The sequence below is a fragment of the Pristis pectinata genome, chromosome 2, assembly GCF_009764475.1.
Source record: "Pristis pectinata isolate sPriPec2 chromosome 2, sPriPec2.1.pri, whole genome shotgun sequence".
Taxonomy (NCBI): domain Eukaryota; kingdom Metazoa; phylum Chordata; class Chondrichthyes; order Rhinopristiformes; family Pristidae; genus Pristis; species Pristis pectinata.
Window position 1 is genome coordinate 114455879 of NC_067406.1, and position 23601 is coordinate 114479479.

A 23601-nucleotide genomic window follows, 5' to 3' on the forward strand; every position below is an offset into this window, starting at 1 on the left:
TGTTTCCTTGCATTGTTTTAGGTCTCCTTGACCGTTTGGCCGTTTGTCTCCATGAAAACATGTCCTCTCAGAGAGTGCAGGAAGGAGGTCACAATGGTGGACAGTATCACTCTACAAACTCTCTAAATTCTCTAGGGGTAGATTGAGTTCCATTGTCACACACAGGTTGATCAGGAATCTCTTGTTCTGCAAACTAGATTTAAATAATTGTGGTTATTGTGGGGTCTGACTGTCAGGCTGTTGGGGTGTTGGTTAGGTGTGGGTGTCATTTGAAAACATGTCTCAGGACTGTGGATACTACTTCAGTAATTTGGCTACACTAATATTACAACAAATTCAGTAAAAGGAATCTGAATGGTGTTGCAGCATCTGGAAAATTGAATCACTGAAAGTGTGTCTTAATGTTTGTTCCATTTTAGGGAAGACTAAATCATTCTTAGCATCTTCTGTCATAAGCTCAAAGCAGCTACACAAAGGGCAATTTCAGGTCAAAAAATATTTAAAAGCTGAACTTGTTGAAGGGATATAAAGGTTGGATGGGGCATCTTGGTTGACATGGACCAGTTGGGCTGAAGGGCCTGTTTCTGTGCTGTATAACTCTATGACTCTATTGTTGTGACTCCAAGTCTTTCACCCTTCTGTCAAGTGGGAATGTGAACAATGCACGTGAAGCAATTCTTGCATCTTTTTGGCAGTGATGATTCTAGATCTTGCCAATAGAACACCGTTATGCCTCAGAAGATATGTCGGTCACATGGGGTGTAGAGAAATGTAATCTGAGAGCTAGATCAGCTCAGTCAATGTGTCAGAAGTAAAGAAATATGCAACAGAACAGATATAACTACTGAGATACCACTTAGGCCATGGCGTGCCTTGAAGCTGATTTGTTCACACACAACCAGAGGTAGTATCTTAGAGATATAAACTACCTTGCAAGTTCCCATTCATCAGAAGGACGAAAGATTTGGATCCACAATAACAACCACAACTGTTCAAATCCTGTTAGCAGAACAAGGGATTCCTGAGCAACTGGCCTGTGACAATGGAACTCAGTCTACCACTAGAAAATCAAGAGAATTTGCAGAGCAATACAGGCTTATCATTGTAACCTTGTTCACACACTCTCTGAGAGGACATTATCAAATGCAAAGAGTTGTCACTTCTGATTAACCAATAACATTTTATTGCTGGCCATGTTTGTTTCATTGATTCTTAAGGGTCACCCCTGAGGCACATGCAGAGGCGGCCTTGGTAATTCTTTGTATTTGTCTGTCTGTTCTCTGATCTACTGAGCTTTGTTGGTTCACATTAAAAAGGCACCGCACCTTAATGCCTAGATCTCTCATCTCTTGCTTTTGATGTGGTGACAGACAAACTGGTGCATCTGCCAGCACCATTTCTTTTCCTGGTAATTCAGAGTAAAATCATAATTCTGAAACCTTGAGGGTAACCTTGCAATGCTAACAGGTTTTTCTTACAGATATGCTCTAGGTGTTGTTGATCACTTTCTACAATGAATTTCCCTCCATTGATATAGTGTAGAACCTCTCTCATTCATTCATGACAGCTAGTAGCTTTCTTCCTATCTTGGTTTATCTTGTTTCTGACAAGGTGAGTGCTTTAGATGGAAATGCCATTGGTTTTCCATCTTGTACTAAGAGGGCTTCCAGGACTTTGAAAGAGGCATCGATTTTAAAAATGACAGACTTTCTCCTGTTGTAATGTGGCAGGCTTATCTCAGTCCACACCTCCTCCTACCTTATTAAAACTCATTTCATGGGATTGTGATTACCGTATTGGTGTCTTCGTTTACATTTTTCTCTTGGGTTTGCCATATATTCTGCTATGTGATGAATAACCAAAAAAAATCATGCATTGAATTAGCCCTGGAAAACTGTTCTTTTTTGATCTTTTGCGCTTTCTTCTCAGTGAGAGATAACTGTGAACAACTTCTATACTATGTGTATACTATTCAGAAGAACTAGTATCCTGTTTCCTTTATGAAACATTTGTCAACATTTATCTTGAACTAAGTTATTTTGTCCCTTGAAGGAGAATAAATTGCGCAAACTGTTCTGATAAAGAGAGCCTCCCAATGATACAATGATGATTTGCATCATTCAAACCTGTCAGTAACCAGTAAGTTTTAGTACGTGTGTGGATCAAATGGTGAACAAGGGCTGTGTTTAGTTTGTTGAGGGATGTTTGACCATTTAGATAAAGCATCAGGACCAATCAGTTATTCCAGCGGTACTCCCCACTACTTTCAATTGTCACTTTAATATTAAGATCTGAATGTTGGAAGAATGCCACAAAGAAAACTGGTAAAAGCCTACTGTGTAGGTGTAGGGTGGGAGGGAGAAGTGTTTCTAGACTTCCTTCAGGCTTCTTATTATATTACAATCAACCACAACATTAATGGAGGGAATCACCACGTGTTCCCACAAATGTCAACTCAAGCAGATGTAGAGAGCCAGATTGCTACATGACATTTAGGCTTGTAATTCTAATTGCAGAATTTCTCCCCCTTTCCCCCAAGTCCTGAAATAAATCATTTAATTAAATTATCAAAGAAAATACTGAATTTCAGCAACTGAAGAATATATTTGTATGTAATCATTCCACCCAGGTTTCTAAAGATGTCTCTGGAAATCCTAGAATGAAAAAGAAGAAAACCATTATTAGTTACAATATCCCAAACAGGCACCTCCCTGAATAAGAATGTTTTTACTTTCAAGGACAAGCACAATTTTAAATAAAGGTTGATTGTCACTAAGTGGAAGTCCTAGCCACATTTATTATATACTGCAGATTACAAGAACAATTAGAAAGATGCTTGTGTAATTTTTGACCAGTTTTGCCAAGTCACCTTATCCTGCTAAATGAATTAAAATTATGTTGAAGATATACAGGCGCGACCCCCGCATTATGAGGTGGCAGTGGGGTTGGGGTTGTGTTCCTAGAAAATAGTCCGTATTGCATTTCTCTGTAATGTGAAGCACGCCATCAAGAAATGTGAGTTAAAAAGTAATAAACTTTGTGTTTATTTACTTTTTTTCACATAACTTTTAAGAGCGAATTTTTATTCAATATCCCAGATTTTTTGGTAGTTATTTGTGAATTCTTTAAGGGCAAATTTCCGTTACCCAAATTGCCATAATGTGGGGGTATAGTGACATATAGCTTGTTACTATACCCCCACATTATGGCAGTTTTAGTGCTCATAGCTCCTTTCTCACTTCTCTCTGGGCCACAGTTAAGTGTGGGTACTTGCTGTAAAAGAGTGATTGGGATCACTCTGAAATATGTTTTGGGTTTCCATTGTATGGAAGCACTATAACAGTTCCAGATAATTATCAACCAACTTTCTGTAAACCTTCCACGAAATCCCATATGATGAGTGAATACTTCCAACTGAACTGGGGCTGCTTGGATTGTCATGTATGTGGAGGCGATGCCACCTCAGCCAGAGTTGTAAATCTCAGTGTCTGGTTATTCTAGCTGTTGTTTGTCTGGAGAACTACATCCAGGCATTATAAGCAATCTGAGTCCTAATGAAGGGTCTCAGTCCGAAACATCGACTGTTCATTTCCCTCCATTGATGCTGCCTGACCTGCTGAGTTCCTCCGGCATTTTGTGTGTATTGCTCCAGATTTTTAGCATCTGCAGTCTCTCTTGTGTCTGTGTCTATTGTAAGCAATCTGTCCATCACCAATATTATGTAGTTTTGCATAGATCAACGACAAGGCTCTGGAGGCAGCCTGGAAGAACTGGATACAAACAAATTATGTGTGGTAGTAACACATGAATACCATACCACCCAAAATGGCAGCAGGATGTCTCCCCAAAAACAACCTGAGACCAAATGCTTCAGCAATCTCAGCCTTTGGAAACACTGGCCCTGTAACAGGTCAAGGAAGCTCAACCACTGTCTGTACAAATGGAAGAGGCCTTCTGCAAGCTTAACCCTTTTATTGCTTCCTTCTCTGGTAGCTATCTGCATCTCCCTCCACAGCACTCCCATGTTAATGCTGATCCTCATTTTTTTCATTTTTCTTCAGTGCATTGAGAGCAGCAAAGGTGGCAGACATTGTGATCACACCTGTATGAATAATTCAAAATTCCCAAATCTCTCATGCCAAGCATTGTGACTAACTTTTGTACAGAGGGAATTGGGAAATCAACCGTGGGCACTAAATCTTTACTGATACTGGGCCTCCTAACTTCTAATCACTTTAGTAAAGTACTATGTAATCTTGTTTCTTTTCTATTGTGAATTTTCTAATCCCTAAGAAATCCATGTTGCAGCAGAAAATTTAAAGTTTGTTTCCAATTGCATTGTAGGAGTGCGACGTGAATGTTAACACATTCCACTCCTCCAAGGCAGGACTCTTGGTTGCCTCAATATCCACTGCAATAAAAGTACACAGTTTCAGTGCTTGTTGCTGCTTTCTCAATTACTTCTGGGCCATGATCGGGATCACTCTGAAATATGTTTTGGACTTCCACAGTTTGAAAGCACATACTTCTGGATAATTCTAGATAATCATAGATCAACTTTCCATAAACTTTCTATGAAATTCCTTGTGATTGGTAAAGATTCCCACAGGATGGGTTAACTTCATGGCCCATGTTTCAGATTTTCACCCAACCACGTCTCTTCTATTATAGGGAGGTTTATATCAAGTTACTCTAATTTGGTTTCTATTCAACCCATAAATTTGAGTAGTGCCATGTTTCTTGACAAATTTGAGGTGCTCCAATTGACCATATGGTTCCTGGGAAGTGAAGGAGAGCAACGTTCCTGAGCCATCACTACCCCATGACTCTTGCTGAAACTCATGATGAACAGTCATTGATTATAGACAATACTGACCAAGAATATGTGTTCTCATTCCCTGATAGCCTACAAACATGTCAAGAGATGATACACTTACTTCAGAGTTAGTGCAATCTGGATTCATAAGATTGATTTCTGGGGATTAACCTGTGATGAGAATTGGAGTAAGTGGTCTATATACATTGGAGTTTAGAAGAATAAGAAGTGTTCACATTGAGACACTCATGATTCTGAGAGGGATAGAACATCCAGAGGCTGAAGAATCTGAATCTAGACAGCATAATCTCAATTTACAGAGTTGGGTATTTAGAACTCAGTGAAGGTAAATTTCTTTACACAGAGGATTATTTTTGGAATTCTCTGCTTCAGAGGCTGTGTGTGCTGACTCATTGAATAATTTGATTGATTCGTGATTGATAGATTTTTGAGTATTGGGAAGGAATCAGTACGGGGATTAATGAGCAGGAAAACGGATGAGACAGGATCAGCCATGATATTGCATGACAGCAGGTTCAAGGAATGGTATGCTAATTTTGACACCATTTCTTCTGTTACTAAGACCTAATGTAATGCATTACAAAAACATCATTTGAAGCAAACTGTAGTTTTCATTTTTATCAAAATTATCTTTCAACTAAGTTATAATTTGCATGAACATTCCTTGGAGTTTTTTTTAACCATTAACATTTAAAATTGTCTCAATTATTGTAAACCAAAGGGACTTATGTATGGAAATAATCATTCCCAGTGAAGTATTTAATACAGAAACAATCACTTAAAAGTGGATTTATTATGTAGCAATTGTGCTAACATCACTCTAACATAAAATAACTCTGCAGGGCATAACTGATGTCGCCAGTGGGTAAACCATTTGAGAATTATTTTAATGGAACCATTTCAAATGAGCTGATTGTTTATTATTACCAATGGTTCCATCCCTGCAATTGGAAACATCAAAGTTGACTGTTGTATAATGTTATGGAAAGAAATAATAAATATATGGAGGTTAGTGGTAGCAATATTGAAAGGGGAATTTATCTGATGGCAAATGAGGAAGTGCAGAGGCTGTGGACACACTGTGACAGATGAGAAAGTAGAATCAGGCATGATTGTGGTTTTTGCTTTGTCACTGGGATTATAGGGAGGAATCACTTCTGGATGGCAAAAATATTCACTGCTTCCCTGCGTACAGAAATTTCTCACTGATATCAGGCTGTTGTTCATTGTCTACAGCTTGGTGTTCAATACAATCCCCTTAAAACTTATCATCAAGCTCCAAGTCCTGGGCTTCTATACCTCCCTCTGCAATTGAATCCTCGACTTTCTCACTGGAAGACCACAATCAGAATGGATTGGAAACCTCATCTCCTCCTCACTGACCATCAACACAGGCGCACCTCAGGGCTGCATGCAGCCCCCGCTGTACTCTCTCTATACCTACGACTGTGTGGCTAAGCATTGCTCCAACACCATCTACAAATTCGCCAATGACACCACTGCTGTTGGCAGAATCACAAATGGTGATGAGGAGACATACAGGAGTGAGATAGGTCAACAGATGACTGGCGTCGTAACAACAACCTTGCACTCAACATCAGCAAAACCAAGGAACTGATTACAGACTTTAGGAAGGGGAAGTCAGGTGAAGTAGCACCAGTCCTCATTGAGGGGTCTGTGGAGGAAAGGGTGAGCAGCTTCAAGTCCCTGAATGTCAACATCTCAGAGGATCTATCCTGGGCCCAGCACATAGATGCAACCATGAAGAAGGTGCACCAGCATTGCTACTTTATTAGAAGTTTAAGGAGATTCAGCAATGTCATCGAAGGCTTTGACGAACTTTTACAGATGTACAGTGGAAAGCATTCTGCCTGGTTGCATCATGGCCTGGTATGGAAACTCTAAAACACAGGAATGCAAGAGGGTACAGAGAGTGGTAGACTAAGCCAGTTCCATCACGGGTACAACTCTCCCCACCATTGAGGACATCTATAAGAAGCAATGTCTCAGGAAGGCAACATCCATCATTAAGGACCCCACCATCTGGGCCATGCCCTCTTCTCATTGCTGCCATCAGGCAGGAGGTACAGAAGCCTGAAGACCCCCACCTCAAGGTTCAACAACAGCTTCTTCCCCACTGCCATCAGGTTCTTGAACAGAACTGAAAAACCCTAATTCTGCCTCAGACTATGTTTCCCTCAATTTGCACTTAGGTTGTTATGTCTATTTTTGTTTATTTTGTCATGTAAGTTATGTATAATTTAAGTTTATGTAATTTATATTTGTCACGTTTGTAATGTACTGCACTGCTGCTGGAAAAATGCTCATGACAATAAACTTGAACTTGAATGGCCAACTCCATATATTGAGATTATGTTCCTTAATTTAGATTCTTCAGCCTCTGGACATTCAAACCCTTCCAGTCATGAATGTTGCAATGAAAACACCTCTAATTCTTCTGAACTCCAATATATATAGCCCCCTTGCTCCAATGCTCTTCACAGGTTAATCCCTGGTTCTTAATGTTTTTGCAGTGCATAACATTAGGTCTTAAGAACGTAAGAAATAGTGGCAAAATTAGCACACCAGTCCTTGAGCCTGCCATCATGAAGTATCTTGTCTGATTCCTGCCTAATCCCCACATCTTTAATCCCCACAACCACTTTCTGGGGTTAGCTTTTTTCCAGTGTGAATAATGGATCTTTTATTGGAGAGCCACAAAGCACTCGTCAGGATTTCAAGGCAAACCGGTTGAAGAGGGGGTGGGGGTAGTGACTCCTGACCTACAAACATGGCTGGCTCTTAAATGCTTAGCAAGGCCACTAATTTGTACCTATGTGACTTCACCTTCCCCAATCTGATCAGATCCATCTGGCCATGATAATATTGGTAGAAGTGACCACCTGAAACTTCTTGAGTAGAAATAATCCCACCTTCACATCAGGACACCCTCCAACTGACCAGAGGCTGTGGTGGCAGAGCTTTTGTTACGTCAATGACCTTTTGAATAAAACTATCCTGGCATCAGAAAACTGAAGAAAACTGGCAGCAGAGGTGAGTGACAACGAGGATGACAAGTTTGTTCGGATGAGAGCTGGTGCGGAGATTGGGGGATCTCTGATTGCCCCATCCTTAATCCCCACCAACAGTAGGTGAAATGATCGCTTTTTTTTGGAGGGGGTGGTGGTTTGTATGAAGTGACTGCACTATTTACAACAGGGACAAGACTTCACATACAACTAGTTAGATATTTGAAGTTTGGGATTGACTGATCAAAATCAGGTCTATTATCACTGACTTATATGACGTGAAATTGGTTGTTTTGCAACAGCAGTACAGTGCTAAGACATAAAATTATTATAAATTACAGAAATAATTAAACAGTGCAAAAAAAAGGAATAACAAGATAGTGTTCATGGACTGTTCAGCAATCTGATGGTGGAAGGGAAGAAGTTGTTTCTGAATTGTTGAGTGTGGGTCTTCAGGCTCCTGGATCTCCTCCCTGATGGTAGCAACGAGAAGAAGGCATGTCCCGGATGGTGAGGGTCCTTAGTGATGGACATGCTAGGGCATACGTCCAAATTCTTTTGATGGGACGGGGAGGGGGGAGATGGTTGGGAGAAAAACAAATGACATACAGATGCACATGTTTTGATATTGCTGACTACTTTAAGCTGCAAATTGACTTGTATTGCAAGAAATATTAACTAAATTAAAACAAACCCAAAACAATGTAGATTTAAAATCCATAGAACCATTCTCCTTGGCCTACGCCACCCGTCAAGCAGTCAGTTACATCGATCCTACATGAAACCCATTTTTACTTTCCCTATGTTCCCCTCCTAGCTCCTACTGCTTACCTGCACACAAGGGGCAACCTACAAAAGGCAATTAACCCACCAACCCACACATTTGGGATGTGGAAGAAAACCAGAACACCTGGAGGAAACCTAAATGTTCACAAGGAGATGATGCAAGCCCTGTACAGATATCACCTGAGGTCAGGACTAGACCTGGGTCACTGGAGCTGTGAGGCAGAAGCTCTACCAGCTGTGCCAGTGTGCAGGCAACCCTGTGGTGGTTGACACTGTTTCAAAATATTTTTGAAGTTCTGGCTCTTTTTGAGAAAAACTTTCAATTACATAACATGTTTAAGTTAAATACTTAGGGATGAAACACAATCAAGGAGGCATTAGGGTAGGTGAACAAAGGGTTGTTCAGATTAGTGGAGTTTAAGAAGAGATTTTTATCCTCAACAATTTAGGGAGGAAGTTCCAGTTTTTAGGGCCTTGGCAGTTGACAGCAGTGTAGCGTTTACAATTAGAGATGTATTAGAGGATAGAATAGGATGAGTTCAAATATCTCGGCTCATTTTTAGGCTGGAGGAGGTTTAAAGGTTATGGGAGAATCTGAAAAATAGGATAAGCATTTTAAACTCATAATTAACCAGAAGCCCATTTAGGCACATGAATGTAGAGATGGAGTGAAAGGGATGATGCAAGACAAGGCATGTGGGCAGTAGTGTTTTGGATTACCATGATTTCAGGGAGTGGAATGAGAAACTAGCCAAAATTATCAGTGGAATAATTATTCTGGAGGTAACAAAGGCACGGATGAAGGTTTCTGCAGCTGGAGTGCTGAGGTGTGATGGAGCCTGATCACAGTGCAGAGTTTATAGCAGGTGGTTTTAGAGAGAGGCATATATAGTCAAGTGAATGTATGGAATGAGGTGCCAGAGGAAGTGGGAGATGTGGGCATAATTACAATGTTTAAACCACATTTGGACAGGTTCATGGATAGGAAATGTTTTGAGGTATATGGGCCAGGCAAATGGGACTAGCTCAGGAAGGCACCTTGAAGGGCCTGTTTCCGTGCTGTTTAACTCTATGACTCTATTGTGTGGCATTACTCTTATTCTTAATGAGATCAAGTAAGAAATAATAGCTCAAAACTGGGCATCCATGAGGTATTGTGAACCATCAACAGCAGTGGAAAAATATATCACTAGAGTCTGCAACCTCATGGCCTGGCATGTGCCTCACCTTGTCCATATTATCAAGCTGGATCAATGAGGAGTGCAGGTGTGCATCATGAAGCAGTACCAGGCATACCTAAAGAATGAGACGTCAACCTTGTGAAGTTGTAATGTCCCTGACTTCAAGATAGCACTTGACTGAGTTTGGCAGCAAGGCACCTTGATAAGACTGAAGTCAATGGGCATCAAGGGGAAAGCATTCCATCGGCTGGAGTTGTACCTGGTGCACAGGAAGATGATTATGGTTGTTGGAGGTCAATCATCTCAGCTCCTGGAATTCACTGCAGGAGGTTGTCAGAATAGTGTCCTAAGGCCAGCCATCTTCAGCTGTTTCATCAATGATCTTCTTTACACCATAAGGTCAGAAGTGTGGTGTTCACTGATGATTGCACAACGTTCAATTCCATTTACATTTCCCCAGCAAATGAATCAGTCCAGACAATTAACATTCAGATCACACAAGTGCCAGGCAATGACATTCTCCAACTAGAGAGAGGCTATCCATCTATTCTTGACATTCAGTGGTACTCCCCTCATTGAAACCCCATGTTCATTATCCTGCAGTCATCATTGACCAGGAACTCAACTCATCTAGCCATCCAAATACAACAGCAGGGCTGGGTGACTCATCTCTTGACATCCCAAATCCTTCCCACCATCTACAAGGTAGACATGAAATACCCTCCATTTGCCTGGAAGATTGCGACCCCAAGAACTCTCATGAAGCTCCAATGAGGAATGAAGCAGCCCACTTGATTGGCACCTCATCCATCATACTAAACATTCATTTCTTCCACCGGCAGCACATGGTAGCTGCAGTGTCTATCGCCTGCAAAATGCACTGCAGTTACTCACCTAGGCTATTCTGACTCACCTAGGTTATCCGACAGTACCTCCCTAACCTACGATCTCAACCACCAAGAAGGGCAAGGGTAGTTGGTACGCAGAAAAGTGACTAAATACAGGTTCCCCTGCAAGTCCGATGCTAGTCCAATTTGGAAACATTCATTATTCCTTCACCATTGCTGGTTCTCAGTTCTGGTAACCCGAAAGCACTGTGGGAGTCCTTTCCACAGAAAGATTGTAATAGTTCAAGAAGGTGGCTCACCACCACCTTTTCAAAGACAATTGGGGAGAGGCAATAAATGCTGACCTTGTCAGAGATATTCAGGTCCCAAAAAGTGAACAGCTAGTTTTTGCTACCGGCAGACATAGGACACCACAGAATGGATTAGGTACAGATTTTGCAAACATCATCTATGTACCTTGTCATCCTTACATTCTCTTTTTGGGACCTCTCTTTCATTCTGTTCATGCTTATTCTCCATATTAGTGCAAATGTAACAGAATTCCCAAGAGGATGTAAGAGGTGACTGGCCCACAGACTGCTTTCGATGAGGGCTGAGCAAAATTAGGATGGTTCTTTAGAGCTGTGATGAAAGAAGTATGTCCTGGTGATGAACAAACCATACAAGCAACACAAGGCAAAAATTAAGAAACAGTAATTGATGCATTCAGAAAAATAGCAATTTTGGGGCTTATTATCAATGCATTTAGATAAGATATAAGATATTTATTTATTAATCACATGTACATCAAAACACACAATGAAATGTGTCTTTTTGCGTTACTGAGAATGTGCTGGGGGCAGCCTGCAAGTGTCGCCACTCTTCTGGTGCCAACATAGTATGCCCACAGCTTCTAACCTGTATGTCTTTGGAATGTGGGACGAAACTGGAGCACCCGGAGGAAACCCACGCAGACACATGGGGAGAACGTACAAACTCCTTACAGACAGCGGCGGAATTGAACCTGGGTCGCTGGCGCTGTAATAGCGTTGTGCTAACTGCTACACTACCGTGCCATGGTTACATTTGTTACATTTAGGAAAAGAGGTGTCCTGTTCACACTGTTAAGAAGGCATATGAATTCTAATCAAGATTCAAGATTTCAAGATTCAAGATTTACTTTATTGTCATTTCTCTGAGTATTTACATACACAAAAAAAACGAAATAGTGTTTCCCACCAGCTCATATCAGTGCAACAGAGAACAGTGATAAATATCTAAAATAGTCTAAAAAAACATCTCTAAAACAAAACAAAAAACATTATCAACACCAAATATTCATATCTGTTAAAGTGCGTTTATGTATTAATAAGTGCTTATTCAGCTCGAGATGAAGTTCAACGTATCAGGTAACTATCAAACTGTTTCTGTATTGATGTGAGTATGTGCGTGTGTGTGGAGGGAGAGCTTGTCAGTGGAAGTGGAAGGGGACACAGTCCATTTATGATCCTGACTGCTTGTTCAGCATCCTTCTAGATCTAGAGCAGATGCTCCTATACCTCTTCCCCAATGGCAGGAGGGAAAACAGGTCATGAGAAGGGTGATGAAAGTCCTTAATGGTGGCCATAGCTCTGCGAAGGCAGAGTTGCTGATAGATCTCCATCAAAAAGGGGAGAGGGGCACCAATGAATCTTCACCATCCTATTGAGCTGCTGTTGTTTGTAGGCCTTGCAGCTACCAAACCAAGAGGTGAGGCAGTAGGTCAGGATGCTTTCAATGGTGCCCTATAAAAAGTGATGAGGTATGGAATAGGGAGGCCTGCCTTTCTGAGTCTCTGGAGGGGGTAAATCCGCTGCTGGGCTTTTTTAACGATGGCTGCAGTGTTAATAGTGGAGGTCGGATCATCCTCTAGGTGAACCCCCAGGAACTTAATGTTGCTGACCCTCTCCACAGCAGCACCATCAATAGTCAGCGGTGTATGATCATGCTTGCCAGCCCTCCTGAAATCAATCACCATCTCCTTTGTTTTGTCCACATTGAGGGCGAGATTGTGGAATCTGCACCACGCTGTTAGCTGCTCCGCCTCCATCCTATATGCAGACTCATCATTGTCACTGATGAGACCCACCACTGTTGTGTCATCAGCGAACTTAATGATGTAGTTGGTGTTGAATCTAGCAATGCAGTCGTGTGTGAGCAGGCTAAACAGTAAAGGGCTCAGGACGCAGCCTTGAGGTGAGCCTGTGCTCACTGAGATGGTTCTTGATGTATGATTGCCAACTCTGTCTGCTGCCACTGCGTCAGGAAATTAAGGACCCAATTGCAAATGCCAGTATCCACCTCTAACAGCCTCAGCTTTTCCACCAGCTGTTGTGGAATGATCATGTTAAATGCTGAGCTGAAGTCGATGAAGAGGATCCTGGCGTATGTATTCTTCCCTTCCAGATGTGACAGTGTGAGGTGGAGCAAAGTGGAGATTGCATCCTCTGTGGATTGATTGACTCTATATGCAAACTGTAGGGGATCTAAGTTTGCAGGAAAACAGGTCTTAATATACTGCATGACCAATCGCTCAAAGCATTTCATTATTATTGGTGTAAAGGCCACAGGGCAGAAGTCATTCAGGCAGGCTGGGTTTGACTTTTTAGGGACAGGAATAATGATGGCACTTTTGAGGTAAGTGGGCACTACTGCCTGGCTGAGCGAGATATTAAAGATGCATAGAATACAAAAGGATTAAGTTGTGCTCAGATTTTATAAACCATTAGTTAGGGTCTGGATCCTGCAATTCAGGAAGAACGGCAAGGAGCAGAGAGGGAGCTTTTTTTTATTATTTCATTTTCAGATCAGGATGTCAGTGGCAAGTCCAGTAATTCATTATCCATCCCTATTTGAGCTTGAGAAGGTGGTGGTGAGCTACTGTCTTGAATTGTCCTTCTGGTAAAGGATGCTTTTAGGCAGGGGTTCCAGGATTTAATCAATGGTATACCCTGCAGCCACTGTGTACTAGTACACTTTTGTGGAGTGAATGTTCCTTGCCACTTATCAGCCCATGCTTGAATGTTGCCTAGGTCTTGTTGCATGTAGGCAAGGTCTGTTTCACTTGCTGAGGAGTTGCAAATAGAATTGAACATTATTCAATGATCATACTACCTGAGATTTTTTATGGAAGGAAGGTTGTTGATTAAGCAGCTGAAAGTGATTGGGCCTAAGACACTGCTCTAAAGAAGTCCAACTGTGATGTTCTGGGGCTGAGATGATTAACTTCCAACCACAACCACTTTCCCTTTGCAAGGTATGACTTCGACCACTGGAGTGATTTATTTTCGATGCCCATTGACCAACGCTCCTTGATATCACACTCATTCAAATGCTGCCTTGATGTCACTCTAACCTCACAGCTGGACTTCAACGCTTTGGTCTAAATTTGGACTAAGGCTGTGAAGAGGTCTGGAGCCACTTGATCCTGGTGGAACCCAAACAGTGGGAACAACACACCCATCAGTGAGCAGAATATTGATGATCAAGTAATACTGATAATTGAGAGTAGACTATTTGGGAGGTAATTCACTAGATTGGAATTATTCTCTAGACAATTTTTCATATTGCCGGGTGGTGAGGGTGAGACTTGCAAGTACGATATCAGGGATGTGGGACTTCATGTAAATGGAGAAACTGGAAAACCTGGGATTATTTTCCTTTCCACAAGCAAGGTTCAGCAGAGTAGTTCCAACTATATTTTTCACACAAAGAGTAGTTGGCATCTGGAATGAGTTGCCACTAGAGACAGGAATAGTAACAGCATTTAAGAGGCATCTTGACAGGTACCCGAATGAGCAGGGCATAGAGTGATATGGAATTAACGCAGGCAAGTGGGATTAGTATGGATAGGCATGATGCTCAACATAGATGCGGTGAGCTGAAGGGCCTGTTTCTATGCCGTACAACTCTATGACAATGAAAGGTTTTAGTATATTTGATATGGAGAAACTAGGTGTGGGGTGGGAGAAGATGTTGAGAATGGGATGACACAGTTCTGTTAAATTACAAAATTAATTGGCGGCTGAGAGTGGATAATTCTTAATTTATTTTAATTAGTTGTCATGATCTTGAATATATTGCATGAAGTGGAAGAGATGTGAAAACAGATGCAATGACATCTTCAGAAAAGTGATCAAGAAACAAGTTTGAATGTTCTGGTGAAATGTCATTGAATCATTGACCTGAAGCTTTAAAGATGTTTCTCTTCACTGATGCAGCCAGAGTACTTCCAGCATTATTTTGTTTTACCTTCAGAATGAATTGGATATGTAGTTGAAATATAGGATGTCCCCGGCTATGAGAAGGAACTGGGTAGCATTCTCTTTGGAAACGCTAACACAAGCACTAAAGGGCAAATGGCCGCCTGTTATTTCATTTCCTAATACAGCCCAAACCCAATGTTCAGCAAGATTTGTACCGAGGCCGTGAGACAGAACTCAGTTGAGGGTTGGGTGTTGGTACCTTGGCCTTTCAATGCTGAGTCCGAGGGCACGATGAGGAAGAGTGGTCCTGACTCACTGTGGACTGGGTGTCAGAGCTCTGGTCTCCCACGGGGCTGGGTCACTGCCGGGATCCCTGGGGCTCAAAGAAAACCTGCTGCACTGGTCGTGGGAAGTTTGGAGGTGCGCCTCCCTCTGGCGGTCCCGCCCGGGGAAGTTTCACATCGGCACCTGTGTGAGCTCAGACTCGTGTGACAGCTCCTCCCCGGTGTGGCACCAGCTCTCACCGCACCCGGACGCTACCCCAAGTCATCCGCAGTTCTTCGGTTACCTTTTCCTCCCCTCGACGCCACGGAGAGCAGATGGTGGAGGTGTCTGCGATGCAGGCGGGGAGGAAGTGACTGCTTAATCCAGGGGATTAGAGGCCAGAGCAGTCTCTCTCTCCCTCCCGGCGGCTTTCTGCTCCAAAGCAAGAGACTGTGTGACAAACAGGTCTCGGGGACTTGGTGCAGAGGGAGATCCTTGCAGAGCCGCTGCTCCTGTGCTGGGTAAGTTTACACGTCCTTTTTACACCCTTCGCTTTGAGTCCGGTCTCTCCCTCTTTCTATTTCGCTAATCCAGCAATGGGGGGGGGGGGGGGGTGGTGATCGTGGCGATTTAACTTTTTGTTTACCATCGTGAAGTAACTCTTAATTCTACACACTCGGTTCCTCGGGTTGGAAAGGGGAACATAGTTCCTGCACCAGCGGCAGCTGGAGGTAAGGACGGGGAGTTATTCCACTTTAGCGCCAATATTCGCAGCACTTCCCTCACAAAGTCTCGCACCGCTGCCTACTTAAGCACGATGTGTGTGGTGCGTGTTATTGGCTGGGCAAAATCTGTTGGATTTGGTGGTCCGAAGAAAACGAGAGATTAGTCATGGTTGAATATCACTGCAAATGGAAAACGAGAGGCATTTGGACCATACTTGAGCCGATTATTCATTGCAGGATCCTTCAGTCAACCCAGGCACAATGAGTACAACTTTGCCCTGCGATAGGTGAGGGATCCTCAAGAGTTTTGGTGGAATTGAAACTAGCCGGGAAATCAGTTGGCCCGAGACACTCCAGTGCAATAGATTTTTTTAAAAATAAACTTTGGCTGCAATAGCACAAGAGTTTGGTCAATTTGGAACAAAGTTTGTTCGTCACTCCCCGTCAGGGCTACACTGCACTGGGAGGTTGCACTCCTCGGTGGGCGGGCAGGCAGGCAGGCAGCGGTCACGTGACACGTCCCTTGGAACCGAGCAGGAACGGTTGTTAAGGAGATGTCTTGGAACGTTACATCACCATCGTTAACTCTTTGAGGGACGCACCGGCGCTTGCAACAACCGGCCTGCGCCCTCCTGCCCTCAACCTGCACCGCTGCGATGTTTTTACTTTCCATACTTTAATATCTATCTAAAGTTCTGGAGGATCAATTCGAGTGGGGATGTGAGTAAACGTGTATTTTCAAAACCTTTCAGGGGGCAAAAGAGTTGCAGCTTTCTGTGTTTTGAACTGTTTCAGTGCAATTGACTTTTTGGTTATCGCATCATCCATTATATGCACTCGTGTATCTGGTATAAAAGTGACGATGAGTATTTATGGGGAAGTGAGCAGAATTGCTGATGTAGATTCCTAATTTAATCATTTTAAAATATGGAATTTCAAATGATCAAAAACAGATTTGCATTTATTCTGTCACTGTAGGCCAGTTGTTTTGGTAATGAGTCAGCCTTAAATGAATATTTGTGAATGGTTTGGAAACTTCATTTTGAAGAAAATATACTCTTATTAGGCCTGTGCTTGTAAGCTGGAAAGTATTAGGTGGCATGTATTGCACTGCTGTAACTTTCTGGGCAATTTGGTATTTTCTTGTGATGAAGTTGCGTCGTGCATTCCTGCTGTTGGCAAAAGAGAGCATCAAAGATTAAGCTTTACTAAACTACAGTAACTTTTTAAAATATGATTCTTAATGCCAAATTAACCAATTTATTGTTCCATTTTCATGGAAGAAGAGTCCTTTAGGAATCATTATATAAACACAATTTCTATAGAGTCAGTTTTAATTTTAGTTTTAAAATAGCTTTATTAGCCAGTTGTGTAACTTGTGATAAATTGGTATTGTTTAACAAGTTTTTAATGAGAACACTTGTGAGATGTTTTTGAATATTTTCCCCAGCCACCTTCCATATAAATGAGTCAGCATTACACATCTTAAAAAGAATTTTCACAGGGAAAGCAGTCTATGCTCATGATGCTAAACTTTTACATTAAATACTAGACATTTGCTTCATAATTGAAACACCCAAGTCTTCATTTTTTCTTTCCTTGCTTTCTGCATTTCCTTTCCACATTATCTGCCCTTAGGGGGGTCTGGTAGCTTACGCCCCTTGGTACTTTTGCAGGGTAGTGGTTTGGGAATTGATGGCTTGACCATCTGTTTTGTAGAAGGAGCCTGGTCAGCCAGGGCTAATGGCTGGAAGGCTGATACTTTAACTCACATCCGTTGCTGTTGTATGCAGAAAACAAACTGCTGGAACAATTCATTGGGCTGTGCAGCATCTGTGGAGGCTAAGGGAAGGTTGACATTTTGTGTCGAGACCCTGCATCAAGATTGAAAGTGTAGTGGGAAGATGGCCAGTATAAAGAGGTGAGAGGGAGGGGTGAGACAGGGGCTGGTAGGTGATAGGTGGAATCAGATGAGAATGGTGGATGATGGGTAGAAACAGAGGGCAAACAGAATCAAGTGGGAGGTAGGGAGGAGGGGGAAGGATAGAGAAGGTGATGTGGAACCAGATGGTTGAGGGGGATAGGAAGAGTAGGCCAAGGAAGAAGAAACCCAGGTGGATAGGTGTGTGGATGGTAGGCAGATGGAGATGGAAAAGGTGAACAAAGGGAGAGAGAAATTAGGTAGGAGTTGGAAAGAAATACAGGGTGTGTGGGTCTGTACACCTGGGTTTCTTCTCCCTTGTCCTACCCTTCCTATCCCCTCTCCCATTGATTCCATCTGCCCATCATCCCTCCCTTATCTGGTTAATCCACACCCCCTGTATTCCTTTCCCATTCCTACTGGTCCATCCATATTCTTTCTCCTTTTGTTCACCTTTTCCACTTCCATCTGCCCACCTCTCTGTGCCACCTATCACTGACCAGCCCCCTCTCGCCCTCTCACCTTTGTATACTGACTATCTTCCCTCCACACTCTGTCCTGATGCAGGGTCGCGACCCAAAATGTCGACTTGCTGAGTTCCTCCAGCAGTTTATTTTTTTTCGTTCCAGATTCCAGCACTTGCAGTCTCTTGTGTCTCCTTGCTGTTATATGTTAATTATAGTTAATTATGCATCATGTCACCAATTGAAGTGTAAGCTTTGTGTATTCCTGTTTGAACATTGCTGTCTTGTAAAAGGCAAAATATTGTGGGTGCTGCAAAGCTGAAGTATAAACAGAATTTTTATTTATTCATTTTTCAGGATGCAGGATCACTTGCAAGGTCAGTATTTATTGCCTATCTTTAATTGCCTTTGGGAACGTGGTAGTGAGTTGTTGCATTGAATCACTATAGTTCTTCTGGTGAATGTACTTGCACAATGCTGTTGGATATGGAGTTCCAGGGTTTAAACTTGGGGACTATGAAGGATCTGAAAGTTGAGGGTGCTGGTTTTTCTATGTACCAACTGCACTTGACCTCCTTGATGGTAGAAGTTATGAATTTGGGAGGTGGTGCTGTTGGAGAAGTTTAGGTGAGTAGCTACAGTGCATTTTCAGACTGTATTCATTGTGCTCACTGTGTGTCAGTGGTGGAAAAAAGTATTTGGGGAGGGGATGGCGTGCCAATTCGGTGGCTTGGTTTGTCTTGAATGCTGTTGTGCTCCTTGATTGTTGTCCAAGTGGCATCCTTTAAGCAAGTGTAGAGCATTCCATTGTGCTCCTGAATTGTCTTGTAGATGGCGGAAACAATTTGAGGTGTCAGGAGGTGGGTCATTCGCCACAGGATACCCAGTCTCTGATTAGCTCTTGTAACCTTATTATTTATGTGACTGGTTCACTTGAGTTTCTGGTGACCCCCAGCATATTGGTGATGGGGGACCTGGTAATCGTAATGCCATTGATTGGATAGGGTGGGTGGTTAGACTGTCTCTTGTTGGACGTGACATTGACTGGCATTTTTGTGCCATGAATTTTACTACGCACTTATCAATTCATGCCTGAATGTTGTACAGGTCTTGCTGCATGGATGCATGCCAGTGAGTTACAAATGGAATCAAAAATGCTGGAAATACCCCGTGAGCTTGGCAACATCCATCAAGAAATAAAATGAGCACTTCCAGTCTGTAACCACTTCAAACATGTTTTTAACAAGGACTGATCAGGGAAAGGTTGGGGAAGAGAGGATAGCAAGTAGGAAGAAGAAAGCATGCTATCCAAATGGTGAGAGATTGTAGAGGGATCTTGGTGAGACAGGCACAGCAGGTAATGAGGAAAGCTAACAATGTTTTTGTTTAGTACTTGGACAATTGATCATAAAAGTAGGGAGGTTATACTTCAGCTATTATTGGTGAGACATATCTGGAGAACTGTGTACTGTTTTGGTCTCCTTATTTAAGTAAGGATGTTAATGTGTTGGAAGCAGTTCGGGGAAGTTTCACTGGAGTAATACCTGGAATGGATGGGTTGCATTATGAGAAATAGCTTGACAGGCCAGTGTTGTAAACTCCAATGGCTGAGAATTTGAGGAGACTTGATTGAAATATTGGATCCTGACATGGATCCAATATGTCAGGATATTGTTTCCTCTTGTGGGAGAATTTAGATATGGTGTATGGGTTGATTTTTTTTTTTGTTCAGATGTTCATGGGCCTCTGCTTTCACCACCCTTTGAGGAGGTATCTTTTAATATTTATATGGCAGAGGTAGATAGATTCTTGATAAGTAAAGGGGTGAAAGGTTACCAAAGGAAAACAGGAATGTGAAACTGAGGCTAGATCAGCCATGATCTTATTAAATGACAGAGCAGGCTTGAGGAGCCGAGTGGCTCACTTCTGCCTCTCATTTGTATGTAACAAAAAAGGAAAGTCACTGAGGTTGAAAGCAGGAATGATGAAAGGGATCAGTACGCAAAGCAGAGAGGGGTGTAGTGGAATATGAAGCAAAAGGGTTGGGAGGAGGTGGAAGTGGCTACAGAAGGATCATTAGCACCTGCCACCTAGGGGGAAAAAAAAGGAATTATTATGTGGAAGGAAACTGCAGGGTTTCAGGAAACATGAAATCAAAACAACACACAAGGTGCTGGAGGAACTCAGTGGGTCTTGCAGCATCTATGAAGGAAAATTGGCAGTTGATGTTTCGGGTTGAGACCCTTCATCTGGACGGATTAGATGCTTCCTGACCCGCTGAGTTTCTCCAGCATCTTATGCGTTGCTCCAGATTCCAGCATCTGCAGTTTTGTGTGTCTCCATGAAATCAAAACATGCTGGAAGTACTCTGTGTGCATAGGTTCAAAATAAGCTCTCATTGGCATTGCAAAATGTTTCATGGATATTATTTTGAGCATGGGACCTCAGTACTTGGAAAGTGGATTTCTGGAAATGCATATAGATTTGGATTTATTGGTATGTAATAAAGAATGTGTTTATAGAAAGAACCAAGTTTCACTGCTCGCATTATTTCAGCATTTGATGATTCTGTTGTTTCTGTGTACAACTGTGCCTATCTTCATAGGATATGAGGAACATTCTTTGTCATACTCTGGTTCCCCCTTAGCCTTTTTAGTACATTGAGTATAACGCTGCTACTTCCTGCTTTTGCCTTGAGTTGCATAATGACATCACCTTTGTTTAAAATGGTTCTAGTATAGTGTTCTTTTTCCTCAAACAAGGATTACCCTCCACTGTGGTTGGCAGAGCTCTCAGCTATGTCCATTCTGTTCCGTATAATCCTGATCTTCCACTTTGCACAGTTGAAGTAGGGTTCCCTTTGCTTTCACCTTCCACATAACTATCCTCCATATTAAATAAATTACCTGCTGCCATTTCTACCGTTTCTGGTGCAAGCCCATGCTCCCTTCTCTTTCCATTTTCATAGTCTGAAAAGACCTTTCTCTCTTCAATGTCCTGTTCCACTTTCACTGACCACTCTGGCCTCTGGTTCCTATGCTGTTGCAATGAATGTTCAACATAAGCTCGAGGAACAATTTAAATGGTAAATTTGTCAACGTCTCATCATTTGACAAGGTACTTCATCACCTTCCTACTTATCATCTTGTTCAGCAAGTGCAGTTCATTGATACCATGCAGGAGAAGGCTATAGTGTCCATCAGGTCTATGCTGGCTCTTTTTTACAGCTAACCAGTCTCCCACTCATTTGCTTTACCTCTTCATTTTTAAAAAATTCAAATATTTATCCATATCTCGATTGAAAGCTGTCACTTCCATTTGCTTGGGTAACAATTTATTTAATAATTTTGTTGTTCCCATTTTCACCTCCTCCAAGCTCATTAATTGCTTTTTCACTGGTCTCATTACCATGCTCTTGCTCTGTACTTTTATCCCTTTTGTTCTTTGCCTCTCTCCCTCTGTATTTGTTTAGCCCTGTTAGAGGAACAGTTTTCATTTCTGGTGGCACAGCAAGTAAGAGCTGCTGCCTCTTAGTCTGAGCGACTTTAGTTCAATCCTGACCTGGGCTTCTGTTTGTGTGGAGTTTGTATATTCTCCCTGTACCTACATGGATTTCCCTTAGGTGCTCTGATTTTCTCCCACATCCCACAGACTTGTGGGTTAATAGGTTAATTGGCCACAGTAAATTGCCCCCAGTGTGTAGGTCAGTCATAGAATCTGGGGTGGGGGTGGAAGCTGATGGTAGTGTGGTGAAAATAATATGGGAGAAGAAAATAATATGAGATTAGTGTAAATGGGTGCTTGATGGTCAGTGTGGACTCTGTCGACCGAAGGACCTATTCCTGCGTTCAATGACAGTGAATTAATAACTGATTCTGCTTTTGCAGTTGCTAACTGACCTGAGTGCTTGCAGCATGATCTGATTATGTTAATAAATATTACAATAATTTGCTCAGGACTAATAAGTCTGTTCATTAACCTTTCAAAGAATTCCCCCTTTCGTCATGATCTTCACAAATTGCTGATAAATATTGTGCACGTTGCAATATGTAAGAATGAAATTTCATTCTTTGTGCTGGGAAGTAATGGCTTTTTTTTAAAAACCTTCTGAAACTTGCTATACGTAGTAAAGTATTCCAAAGCATTTAACAGGGTGTTATCAAACATAGTGTGACAAACTGCTTAAGATATTGGTGGAGGTGACCAGAATCTTGGTGGAAGATTTAAGTTTTAAGAAGCAGCCTAAAGGAGAAATGGGTGGAGAGATTCAGGAAGTTTGGACTCCTGAATGCACGGTTGACAGTGTGGAGTGATGAAAAGTTGAAGATTCTTCAAGAGACCAGAATTGGAAGAGTGAATAGATCTTGGAGGCATTTAGTATTGGAGGTGGCTAAAGGGGTAGGGACAGAAATGGGCAATATTAGGGAGAAGGCAGTCAAAAGCCGTGGTGATGGAGAAGTTATGAAGTCAGAAAGTCATTTGGAGTCAGATATGACACCAAGGTTGTAAACGGTTAACAATAAAAATCTGGCATCATCAAAAGCAACCTTATGTTGTTCTCTGAATCTAGTGAATTATCCAAGTCTCATTAGTTATGGTATTGATTTGACTTGGCTGTCCAAGTTCTTCTTTCAAGAATGTTGATATTGAAATGTTATTAATTCTGGAATCAGTAGCTGGGATGATGTTTGATTGACATGAAAAACGTTTCTAATCGCTGACGTTTGGTTGAATTGCAGAAATAAAAGGGTATTGGTCAGAGGAAGTTGTAGTGATTGGAAACCACCTGTGTAATTGAGTTCCAAAGGATTTGGTCTTACTCTAGAAGTCTATGGGCAAAAAACTGGGAAGTGGAATTAACCTAAATGGTTGCTTTTGGCTGGCATGGTTATGACGAACCTCCTGTGCTATGCATTTCTATGATACCGTGAAGGTGCTGGATTGGTATTAAAAATCTAAATGCTTCACCAGTGCTTATTTTTATAGATCTGCCAAGGTGGATTGGACTCTATGGGGATAGAGATCTGCTATTCTTACTAATCTAGTTTAGAAGTGACTCTAGTGGAATACATATCAGTGTGGTTTATTCTTAACTGCCCTCTAAAGTGGTCTAGCAGTTACAGACCTAGTAGGAGATTTGTCAACACATTCACAGAGCAACCAGGGATGGGTAATAAGTGCTGGTCTTTGCAGTGACACCCATGTAGTGAGAATTAAACAATGCTTGGCATTTTCTTGCACTGCACTGAAGGCTCTGGTGATATGCAATGGCTCACAGGATTGTTTTCATTTTGCTGAATTCCTGATAATTGTGGTTCTCCAT

At 42.0% G+C, this 23601-nt stretch overlaps 1 protein-coding gene across 4 annotated transcripts in view; it reads left to right on the plus strand.

Moving 5' to 3' along the window:
• The first annotated feature begins 14675 nt into the window (after positions 1–14675).
• fhip1aa (FHF complex subunit HOOK interacting protein 1Aa) overlaps positions 14676–23601 on the plus strand; it is a 132200-nt gene continuing 123274 nt past the window's right edge. The window contains exons 1-2 of one of the 4 annotated variants that reach the window (XM_052010118.1): positions 14676–15689; positions 18636–18655. The gene's annotated coding sequence lies outside the window, so the exon portion shown is untranslated. Of the gene's footprint in view, positions 15690–16098; positions 16614–18635; positions 18656–23601 lie in introns of those variants that run through there. The other 3 variants (XM_052010121.1, XM_052010117.1, XM_052010119.1) reach the window with 3 other exon arrangements.